The 11,130-nt window shown below is 40.5% G+C and overlaps 1 non-coding gene across 1 annotated transcript; it reads left to right on the forward strand.

The window, feature by feature from the left end:
• Positions 1 to 4,238: 4,238 nt before the first annotated feature.
• LOC116859314 lies at positions 4,239 to 4,425 on the forward strand. Its single transcript, XR_004381131.1, has one exon. It is a non-coding gene; the product is annotated as a U2 spliceosomal RNA (small nuclear RNA).
• The last annotated feature ends 6,705 nt before the right edge of the window (positions 4,426 to 11,130 follow it).

Below are 11,130 nucleotides of genomic sequence, written 5' to 3' on the forward strand. Positions count from 1 at the left end.
AATAAATAAAATCTTTTTAAAAGTCTGTTTCTAAAAAAAAAAAAAAAAGAATGTGAGACCTCTGATATATATTTCATTATGACTTTTCAACCTTCTCCAGCTCAAATTCATATGTATCTCTGATTCTTCAAGTCCACATGTCCTATTTGACCCAATGTATTGTTTATACCATACCCTATATTAAGGAATGCTGCAGCCATTCCTTTCTTCCTAACTCATTCATTTATTCATTTGAGAGCCTATTTTGGAGAAGGTGTTGTTCTAGTTAGACAACATGAATAATAGTCAAATGCTTCAGATGGTCATAGGTGGGGATGAAGGAAAATAAGTGAGTGTAAGGGAATGGAGAGACCGTGGTGGCTATTCTAGAAAGTGGGGTCATGGTATGGGCTGACTTTTGAGCAAAGGCTCAAGAGAAGGCTCCAGACACAAGGATATGTACACTCTGATTAGGTTATAAACTACTCAAAATCAAGGAATGTGTCTTGTTCATTTCCTATCCATCAGAATATCCACTGCTGTGTCTAATACAAAGTAGTTTCGCAGGAAATCTGGGGGAATGGCTGCTTGAAAGTATAGCTGGGGAAAAAGAAAAAAAAGCAACCTATTGACTGTTATGTTGGACTACAAAACATTTGTGGCACAAAAGCTTTCTTTAGAGGGAAATTTATTATAACTAGGTGAACCCAGTATTTTCACATGGGACATGAATGAGCATAGATTTGAAAAACAGTGGGGTTATTTTGTTTGTTTTAAAGATTTTATTTTTAAGTAATCTCTTATTTTAAGTAATCTCACTTTGGGTGGCTCCAACTCACAACCCCAAGGGCTGCATGCTCTACCAACTGAGCCAGCCGTGAACCCCTGAAAAGGGTTTTATTATATTTTAATATAGAACTCTTTTTAGCAATAATAATTATAATGAAATTGTATCTGATGAATTAACCAATGATTAGTTCAAGTTTTGTACACTTCATTACCTATAAATTCAAATACAATTTTCTGCCTTTCTTATAAAAAGAATTATTTCATGGGGCGCCTGGGTGGCTCAGTGGATTAAAGCCTCTGCCTTTGGCTCAGGTCATGATCCCAGGGTCCTGGGATCGAGCCCCGCATCAGGCTCTCTGCTCAGCAGAGAGCCTGCTCCCCCCCCGGCCTGCCTCTCTGCCTACTTGTGATCTCTCGCTCTCTGTCAAATAAATAAATAAAATCTTTTTTAAAAATCTGAAAAAAAAATTATTTCAAGTAGGCAATACATAAATAAGATTTAAAAATCAGAAAGAATAAATGGGTACATAGTGAAAAATCTTCCTCCTGCCTTTGCCATTCCACTGCCCAGATCCCAACCTCACTCCCCGCCCACACACAGACATTACGAGCATCTTGGATATCCTTCCACAGTTTTCTTCCTGCATATACAAACAAGTACAAATATATACTCTTATTCTCCCTTTTAACACAAATAGTCCATTCTCCACTTTGCTGTTTAAAATTTCCTAGTGTATCTTGGAGGCCTTTCCATATCTGTACGTGTAGGGTTTTTCATTCTATTTGCTGTTGCATAATGTTCTGTTGTATAAAGGACCATGATTTATTTAGAGTGTCTCACCAGTGGACCACTAGGCTTCCAGTTTTTTGTCATTAAAACAAAACTTCAATAAATGCTGTGGAACATTTATCGTTTTACACATGTATGAGTATAGCTGTAAAATCCGTTCGAGAAAAATTACCGGATCCACAGATGTCTTAATTTGTAATTGTTATAGATACTGCTAAGTTGTCTTCCCTGGAGCTTGTACTGTTTAACTGTACCGCCAACATCAATGAGAAGGACATTCATTTCCTCTTTCTTTCATTCATTACATAAATATTAGTTGACTATCCATTTCCTCTTAGGCACCATGGGAAGCACTAGGGATGTAAATCAACTAAGACATGATTTCTGCCCTAAAGGAGCTCCCAGTCTGGGACACAGTAGTGCTCAACTGGGGCAGTTTTCCTCTCCAGGGGGACATCTGACAATGTCTGGGGACATGACCATGAAGTGGTCTGAAGCGTCAATAGTGCCCAGGCCAAGCAACACTGATCGAGTGGGGGTGACAGACATGGAAATGCGCTGTGGAAAAGTTGTGTCCTAGAGACTTAGAGGAGAGGCTTCTGAAGGCCAGTCAGAGCAGGGAGGATGGGTGAGAAGGGAAAGCAAAGAGCCAGCATCATAGCACAGAGGTGTGTGAACAGTTTTGAGCAGCCAGCCTCGTGACAGCTGGGTGAAGGAGGCATGTGCCTCAGGGCCGGAGGAATGGCCATGGATCTGACTGACAAGGGCCTTAGTGGTCAGACTGATGGATGGAATCTTGAAGCAATGTGGGGAGTCCCTGAAAGATTTCAAGCAATGAAATGAGGCGCTTAGATGTGCATTTTAGAAACTCACTTTGGCCACAGGAGGGAGGATAGTTTGGAAGGGGGCCAGACTGGTGAGAAGCAGAAGAATTAGGAGGCTTGGCAGTAATCCAGATTGCAAGTGATGAGAGCCACAACCAAGGTGGGAATGGAGGGAGGGGGTTCTGGAGATAGAAAGGAGCAGAGCATCAGAAGGACATGGAGCTAAGAAGGGGATTTATCGGATGATTCCTAGGTTTCTGATATGTAAGCAATAGGGTGGCAGAGAGGTCATTGTTTAGAATACAGAACACTGGAGAAGAGCAGATCTGGGGAGGGAGAAGGTTAATCAATGAGCAGGGAATATTGAGACCTGCAGTTCAGCCGAAAGCCCAGACGAGCATCCCCATTTAAGAGGCTTCAACAAGGAACTGTCCTTTGAAACTTTGGGAGTGGATGAGGTCATCCAGGGGGAACGCAGAAAGAGAAGTGGGTAGAGAACAGAGCCCTGGGGAGCAGCTGCTGATTGGCCTCCACGGAAATTGCATGAGGAGCTGAATGCTCATCTCTTTTATGGATTGCTATTCTCATTTCCTCTGGCTATGTCGACACTGCTGCTTCTCTATTTTCCTCCAGACAAGCAACCCAATTTTTGACATCTTTCTAAAAGGCTATGCAAATCTAACTTGCCATTAATACTGTTATTATCAGGGGCGCCTGGGTGGCTCAGTTGTTAAGTGTCTTGCCTTTGGCTCAGGTCATGATCCCAGGGTCCTGGGATCAAGCCCTGCACAGAGTCCCACAATGAACTCCCCCTATAAGCTCCCCATGAACCCCCAATGAGCCCCCCAATGAGCCCCACATTGGGCTCCCTGCTTGGCGGGAAGCCTACTTCTCCCTCTCTCACTCCCCCTGCTTGTGTCCCCTCTCTCACTGTGTCTCTCTCTCTGTCAAATAAATACATGAAATCTTAAAAAAAAAAAATACTGTTATTTTCATTGTCCCAGTTGCCCATCTGGTACCCAAAAGTCCTCTACAACATACCCCCTGCCACCTGCCACAAACCCTTTGGTTACATTTTGTTGTTTAGAAACTTAGCTCAAGGGGCAACTGGGTGGCACAGTCGGTTAAGCATCTGACTTAGTTTCAGCTCAGGTCATGATCTCAGGGTTGTGAGATGGAGCCCTGAGCCCCAAGGCGGGCTCTGTGCTCCGCAGGGAGTCTGCTTGAAGATTCTCTTCCTCTGCCCCATCCCACTGAATAAATAAATAAATAAATAAATCTTTAAAAAATTTTAAAAAATAAAAATAAAAACTTAGCTCAAGTATCTTTTCTGCCTGCCTTCTTAGGAACCCTGGGCAAATATCTGTCATGGAACTTAAATACCTCACTGTAGTTGTTGGGCTTTTCTGTCTGCTTCCCTCATTATACTGAAAGCTCCTTAGGGCAGGAATCACAGTTTGTCTTAGACTCTCCAGCACCTAATACATAGCTTGGCACTTAGGCATTTGAAAAATGGCTATTAAACGAATGACTTGGAGTTCTAAGATTTTTATTGACAGGGCTCCTATACATACCAGGGCACTCCTGGTTTACAGCTGTTGACCTGGAACAGTTATTAATAATTACCCATTTGGGGCACCTGAGTGGCTCAGTCACTAAGTGTCTGCCTTCAGCTCAGGTCATGATCCCAGGGTCCTGGGATTGAGCCCCACAGCGGGCTCTCTGCTCAGCGGGCAACCTGCTTCTCTCTCTCCCACTCCCCCTGCTTGTGTTTCCTCTCCCTGTCTCTCTCTGTCTCTCTCTGTCAAATAAATAAATAAATAAATAATCTTAAAAAAAAAATAATTACCCGTTTCATCGCTTCTCAGCCTTTGGTGAAGATCAAGTATAGTATCAGTTCTTATCAGCTTAATATCTATATCTGCTATCCAATGACAGCACATTAAATGGATTTTTGGAGAAGGGAGACCAAAAAGGAGCTTGTGCCGTCCACTCCACATATCAACCAGGAATTGTAGTACTTCCAGGAATGATGTCCTCCCCTCGAGGACAAAATAATAATAATAATCGTATAATCTTATAATTATATATAATCATATTATATAAATAAAGTGTAATTAACATATCATAAATATAATTAATATATAATAAAATATATGGTTAATATATAATATAATTACTAATATTTAAGAGTGTGTGATTATTATTATCATTATTATTATCCTTTTCAATCTCAAAAGTGCCCTCATTTGCAAGATAAATTATGTAGTTATCCTATTTATAGAGTACCCTATTGTCATAGCTGGTCCTAACTTTTGGCAGATGTCTCTGCTTATAAGACATTTCTAACAAGAAACCAGCAGACACAGCAGGGTCTGTTACTCAGACAACATCAGTCTGTTACTAGACAACATTAAATAATGCAAACTGCTTTTCTGAAATTATGAGGCAGAAATGAGACACTAGAGTTATGGGAAAGAAAGGAATTCACACAGATCCTTATCATGATAAAACTTCTTTCAAAACCAGCAAGCTGTAGAATCAGTACAAAAAAATTACTGGAACAAATAGAATGGTGCAATGCTAAGAACTGAGGACTACAAGATTTTATAGATATGAGGCCTCACAAATCAGGTAGCTACAATAATTCATTGTGTAAATGAGGACCTGAGGCCCAGACAGATTATGTTGAATCAACCAGTTATAAAATTAGTTTTAAAGTGGGCTCTATACTCCGGAAAACAGTATGGCGTTTCCTCAAAAAGTTGAAAATAGAGCTACCTTACAACCCAGCAATTGCACTACTGGGCATTACCTTAAAGATATAAATGTAGTGATCCAAAGGGGCATTTGCACCCTGATGTTTATAGCAGCAATGTCCACAATAGCCAAACTATGGAAAGAACCTAGATGTCAATCAACAGATGAATGGATAAAGAAGATGTGGTGTATATACACAACGGAATACTACGCAGTCATCAAAATAAATGAAATCTTGCCATTTGCAACGACGTGGTTGGAACTAGAGGGTATTATGCTGAGAGAAATAAGTCAGTCAGAGAGGGACAATTGTCATATGATCTCTCTGATATGAGGAGTCTGGGAGACAGGGTGGGGGGTTGTGGGGGGTTGGGAGGGAAGGAATGAAACAAGATGCGATTGGGAGGAAGACAAACCATAAGAGACTCTTAATCTCATGAAAAAAACTGAGGGTTGCTGGGGGCTGGGGGGGGCAGTAAGGATAGGGTGGCTGGGTGATGTACATTGGGGAAGGGATGTGCTATGGTGAGTGCTGTGAAATCCGTAAGCCTGATGATTCACAGACCTGTCCACCTGGGGCAAATAATACATTATATGTTAATAATAAATAAATAAATGGCAAAAAAATGGGACCTAGACATAAGGGTAATCAAATATAACAAAGAAAGAAAATAGAGAGTTCAAAACTAGACCTACATGTATGCAGTTATTGATTTTCAGTGAAGGTGCCAAAGCAATCCAATTAGGAAATCATTTTCAACCAATGGTGCTGGAACAACTAGATATCCATAGGCAGAAAAAATGAACCTGACCCCCTACCTCACACCATTCACAAAGACTAATTTGAGATTGGTGACCAAAATATAAAAAACAACTAGATATCCATAGGCAGAAAAAATGAACATGACCCCCTACCTCACACCATTCATAAAGACTAATTGGATTGGTGACCAAAATATAAAAAATAAAACTATAGCAGTGCCTGGTTGCTCAGTTGGTTAAGCGACCGACTTGATTTCGTCTCATATCATGATCTCAGGGTCCTCGGGTCGAGTCCAGAGTCAGGCTCAGTGTTCAGCAAGGAGTCTGCTTGAGGATTCTCTCCTTCTCACTGTGCCCCTCCCTTCCCTCATACTCTCTCTGACTCTCAAATAAATAAATAAAAGATTTTTTAAGAACCACAAGGCACCCCAATAAACAAATCTAAAAAAAAAAAAACCATAAAGCTTCTAGAAAAAAACAAAAGGATATCTTAGTGACTTGAAGCTAGATAAATATTTCTTAACACACAAAAAGCAACAACTATAAAAAATTGACAAATTCAACTTCACCATAATTTAAAACTTCTACTCATCGAAAGATACTGTTAAGAAAAGAATAAGCAGGGGCGCCTGGGTGGCTCAGTGGGTTAAAGCCTCTGCCTTCGGCTCAGGTCATGGTCCCAGGGTCCTGGGATCGAGCCCCACATCGGGCTCTCTCTCTCTGCCTGCCTCTCTGCCTACCTGTGATCTCTATCTGTCAAACAAATAAATAAAATCTTAAAAAAAAAAAAAAAAGAATAAGCAGGATGCCTGGGTGGTTCAGTTAGTTAAGCATCTGCCTTAGGCTCAGGTCATGATTTCAGGGTCCTGAGATCAAGTCCCACATTGGGCTCTCCACTCAGTGGTGAGTCTGCTTCTCCCTCTCCCTCTGTGATCTCTCTCGCTTTCGCTTTCTCTCTAAAAATAAATAAAATCATTTTTAAAAAGAAGAAGCAAGCCACATACTGAGAAAAGAATCTGCAAAGCATATACCTAATAGATACCTACTTGTTACAAAGGGAAAAATAGTAACTTCATAGTGGAGAAATACGGCATAGTGGAGAAATTACTGAATGACCAAAGTTAATATTACCAGTAATGGCGCCAATGGGCATCATTTACGGCCTGATAGGATGTACTGAGAAGGACACAACCTTCCTTTTGTGGTATTCCTGCCAAAAAATGCATAACCTCAATTTAAACATCAAACAAACCCCAAATGAGGGAAATTCTATAAAATACCTAGCCTGTACTCTTGAAAAGTGTCAAGGTTATAAAAGACAAAGAAATACTGAGAAACTGTTCCACATTACAGAAGACTAAAGAGACATCATAGCTGAATGAAATATGTGACCCCAGACAGAATAAAGGACATTAATGGGATGATTGATAAAATTTGAGTAGGGTCAAAGTTTAGGTAATAGTATTATGCCAACATTAATTTCCTAAATTTGATCACTGTACTGTTGTTACATAAAAAAATGTTCTTTTAAAAAAAAAAAGGTGGGGCGCCTGGGTGGCTCAGTGGGTTAAGCCGCTGCCTTCGGCTCAGGTCATGATCTCAGAGTCCTGGGATGGAGCCCCGCATCGGGCTCTCTGCTCAGCAGGGAGCCTGCTTCCTCCTCTCTCTCTGCCTGCCTCTCTGCCTGCTTGTGATCTCTCTCTGTCAAATAAATAAATAAAATCTTTAAAAAAAAAAAAAGGTAAATGCACACTGAATATTTTAGATATGAAAAGACATCATGTCCATAATTTACTCTCAAATGTATCTGTAATTATTATATCTATCTATCTGTCTGGACTTATATATGTATATCTCTATCTATACTTGTATCTATCAATACTTATATATGTCTACGTGTGTATATAGAGAGAGAGGATAACTGGTAAAGCAAGTAGGGTAAACTGTTAACATGGGGAATATGGTAAAGCGCATACAGGAACTCTCAATGCCATTTTTGTGACATTTTGGAAGTCTGAACTTCTTTTCTTTATTTTTTTTTAAGATTTAATTTATTTATTTGACAGACAGAGATCACAAGTAGGCGGAGAGGCAAACAGAGAGAGAGGGGGGAGGAAGCAGGCTTCCTGCTGAGCAGAGAGCCTGACGCTGGGCTCGATCCCCAGGATCCTGGGATCATGACCTGAGCCGAAGGCAAAGGCTTTAACCCACTGAGCCACCCAGGTGCCCCTGAACTTCTTTTCTTTCCTTTTTTTTTTTTTTAAAGATTTTATTTATTTATTTGTCAGAGAGAGAGAGAGAGCCAGAGTGAGCACAGGCAGAGGCAGAGCAAGAAGCAGGCTCCCTGCTGAGCAAGGAGCCCGAGGTGGGACTCGATCCCAGGACCCTGGGATCATGACCTGAGCTGAAGGCAGCCGCTTAACCAACTGAGCCACCCAGGCGTCCCCCTGAACTTATTTTCAAAACAAAATGTTTTATATATATATAAAGGACTTGTACCCAGAATGTATAAAGAATGCCTATGACTCAATAGAACAGCCTGATTAAAAACTTGACAAAATATTTGAAGGGACATTCACAAAGAAAGATATATAAAAGACAAATATAGGAAAAGATGCTCAAAATCATTAATCATTAGGGAAATGCAAATAATATCAAATATCAAATTTAAAAAGTTGACAACACCAAATGCTGACAAGGACTTGGAACAAGTAGAGCTTTCGAATACTGCCAGTGGAGTGTTAAATGGTATTGTTACGGTGCACCTGGGTGGCTCAGTGGGTTAAGGCCTCTGCCTTCGGCTCGGGTCATGATCCCAGGGTCCTGGGATCGAGCCCCTCATCAGGCTCTCTGCTTAGCAGGGAACCTGCTTCTTCCTCTCTCTCTCTCTCTGCTGCCTCTCTGCCTCCTTGTGATCTCTGTCTGTCAAATAAATAAATAAAATCTTTAAAAAAAATGGTATCATTACACTGGAAAAAGTTTTAACGGGCATTGAACAATGCCTCTTTCATAATCCCAAGAGGAATGAAAGCATATGTCCATCAACAGGAGAAGGAATATAGAAACTATAGTATGTTGAAACACATGAATGAATAAATGAATCTCAAAAACATCGTGCTGAATGAAAGAAGCCTTACACAAATATTACATAGGGTCTAAGTCCATTTAGATGAAGTTCTAGAATAGGCAGAATTTATCTGTGTTGAAAAGAAATCAGCATAGCAGTTGCTTCTGGGAAGGTGGACATTCAGATTGACTAGAAAGGCCTTGAGGGAACATTCTGGGGTAAAGGTAATATTCTATAACCTTGTTAGCGGTTTGGATTACAGGCGTGTCCTTTGTCAAAGCACATGGGATAGAACACTTGAGGTTTGTTGATTTCACTGTATACAAATTGTGCCTCCATAAAAAGAATCATAAATAGCCATTGACCTCCAGTTATGCATATGCAGGTTGAAGTGTTTAGAGGTGAGATGTACTGATGTCTGCAGCTTACTTTGAAATTTATCAAAAAATAATATCGATCGATATATGGTTAGATGGAAAGGTAAATGATACAACAAATAAAGTGAAATGTTAACTGTAAAATACGTATATATTTAGGTAACAGGTATATACATGGTCACTGTACAATTCTTTCAACAGTTTTTTCTGAATGTTTGAAATTTTTCATAATGAAGTGTTGGGGGAGAAATTGAGCCCAAAATCCTGGCTTCTTATTTCCCATTTTACTATTCTTTCCATTATACCACACTTAATCAAGCTTTCAGTGTCTAATCAACGGATGTTAGCAGTGTTTTGAAAAGTCAGGCCAAGGTCCTCTGGATGGCTCAGTTGGTTAAATGTTTGTCTTCAGCTCAGGTCATGATCCCAGGGTCATGATTCCTGGGACTGAGCCCCACTTTGGGCTCCCTGCTCAAATAAATAAACAAGATCTTTAAAAAAAGAAAAGAAATGTCAGACCAGACTAACAATAAAATATACAGGAGATATGACGAGATACACTAGGAAAATCCTCCATAAAGCCAGGGATATTAGCAAGCAATTCAGACCTGAAAAACAGTCATCCAGCTTAATTAAGGCCCAAGAATGCAGCAAAAATCTGAGACTAAACATCCTGAGCAAGGACCATGGTGCCTTCTGGGGAGCTAGCAGGCACAGTATGCATGACTTCACCACAGCTGACATATAATTTCAAAATATGTTAAAGACCTACATCGTTACGATAATGTTTTATGAGACTTTATGTTTGTATGACTTCTGCCTTCCTTGGACTTCATATCTAATTTCTTAACAGTTTCACCAACTTCACTCTTGAGTCATCCTTACTTAACGAACAAGACAAGATCCCGGGCAAAAGGTGCAAGAACATAACTGGTTTCCCTGCATAGGAGCAACTCTTTCGCAATTCCATTCGCTGAGCAAGACACCAGAGGATGACTAAGAGGAAAACATATGAACAACGGCTGTGTAGTAAACAGGACCACAGCGGAGGGAGCTGTGCACAGGAGCTCGGCTTTAAGCAACATTTTGTAACACTGAGTCACAGAAGCAGCAAACAAACCTGCTTGGCTCAAGGAACATGGAGAGGACATCTCTGGCCTGCTCTGTCGGACTTTCCCAGAGGTGGAAAGGCCATGTTACAATTAGCTACCAGCATTGATCTGGCTTCCGTATTGGCTAACGCCAGAAACCAAAGTGCTGACAGTCTTATTTCCAGCCTCAAAAGGATGGTCAAGCCTTGCTGGCCACACTCAGAAATCGGGATGGCACTGACTGACTGTATCAATGTTGAATATCAAGGCTGTATAGAGATGAACAGCGACATCTAATACCTTTAATTCATCTTAAAAAATTAAAGTTTATAAAGGATTTCAGTTTAGGGTGATTTTTAAAAATTTTTATTATGAGAAAAATACATGCTTCTTTAAAAAGATTAGAAAAGTAGACAATTCAGGGGTACCTGGGTGGCTCAGTGGGTTAAGCCTCTGCCTTCAGCTCAGGTCATGGTCTCAGGGTCCTGGGATCCGGCCCTGCATCAGGCTCTCTGCTCAGCGGGAAGCCTGCTTCCCCCTCCCCTCTGCCTGCCTCTGCCTACTTGTGATATCTCTCTCTCTCTCTCTCTGTCAAATTAATAAATTAAATCTAAAAAAAAAAAAAATAGGCAATGCAAAAACTAGAGCTATTCTTTTCATTTTTAAGCTTACAAATAATATTTACCTATTA

Source organism: Lontra canadensis, unplaced genomic scaffold (genome assembly GCF_010015895.1).
Source record: "Lontra canadensis isolate GAN:19392208 unplaced genomic scaffold, GSC_riverotter_1.0 scaffold153, whole genome shotgun sequence".
NCBI classification, from domain to species: Eukaryota; Metazoa; Chordata; class Mammalia; order Carnivora; family Mustelidae; genus Lontra; species Lontra canadensis.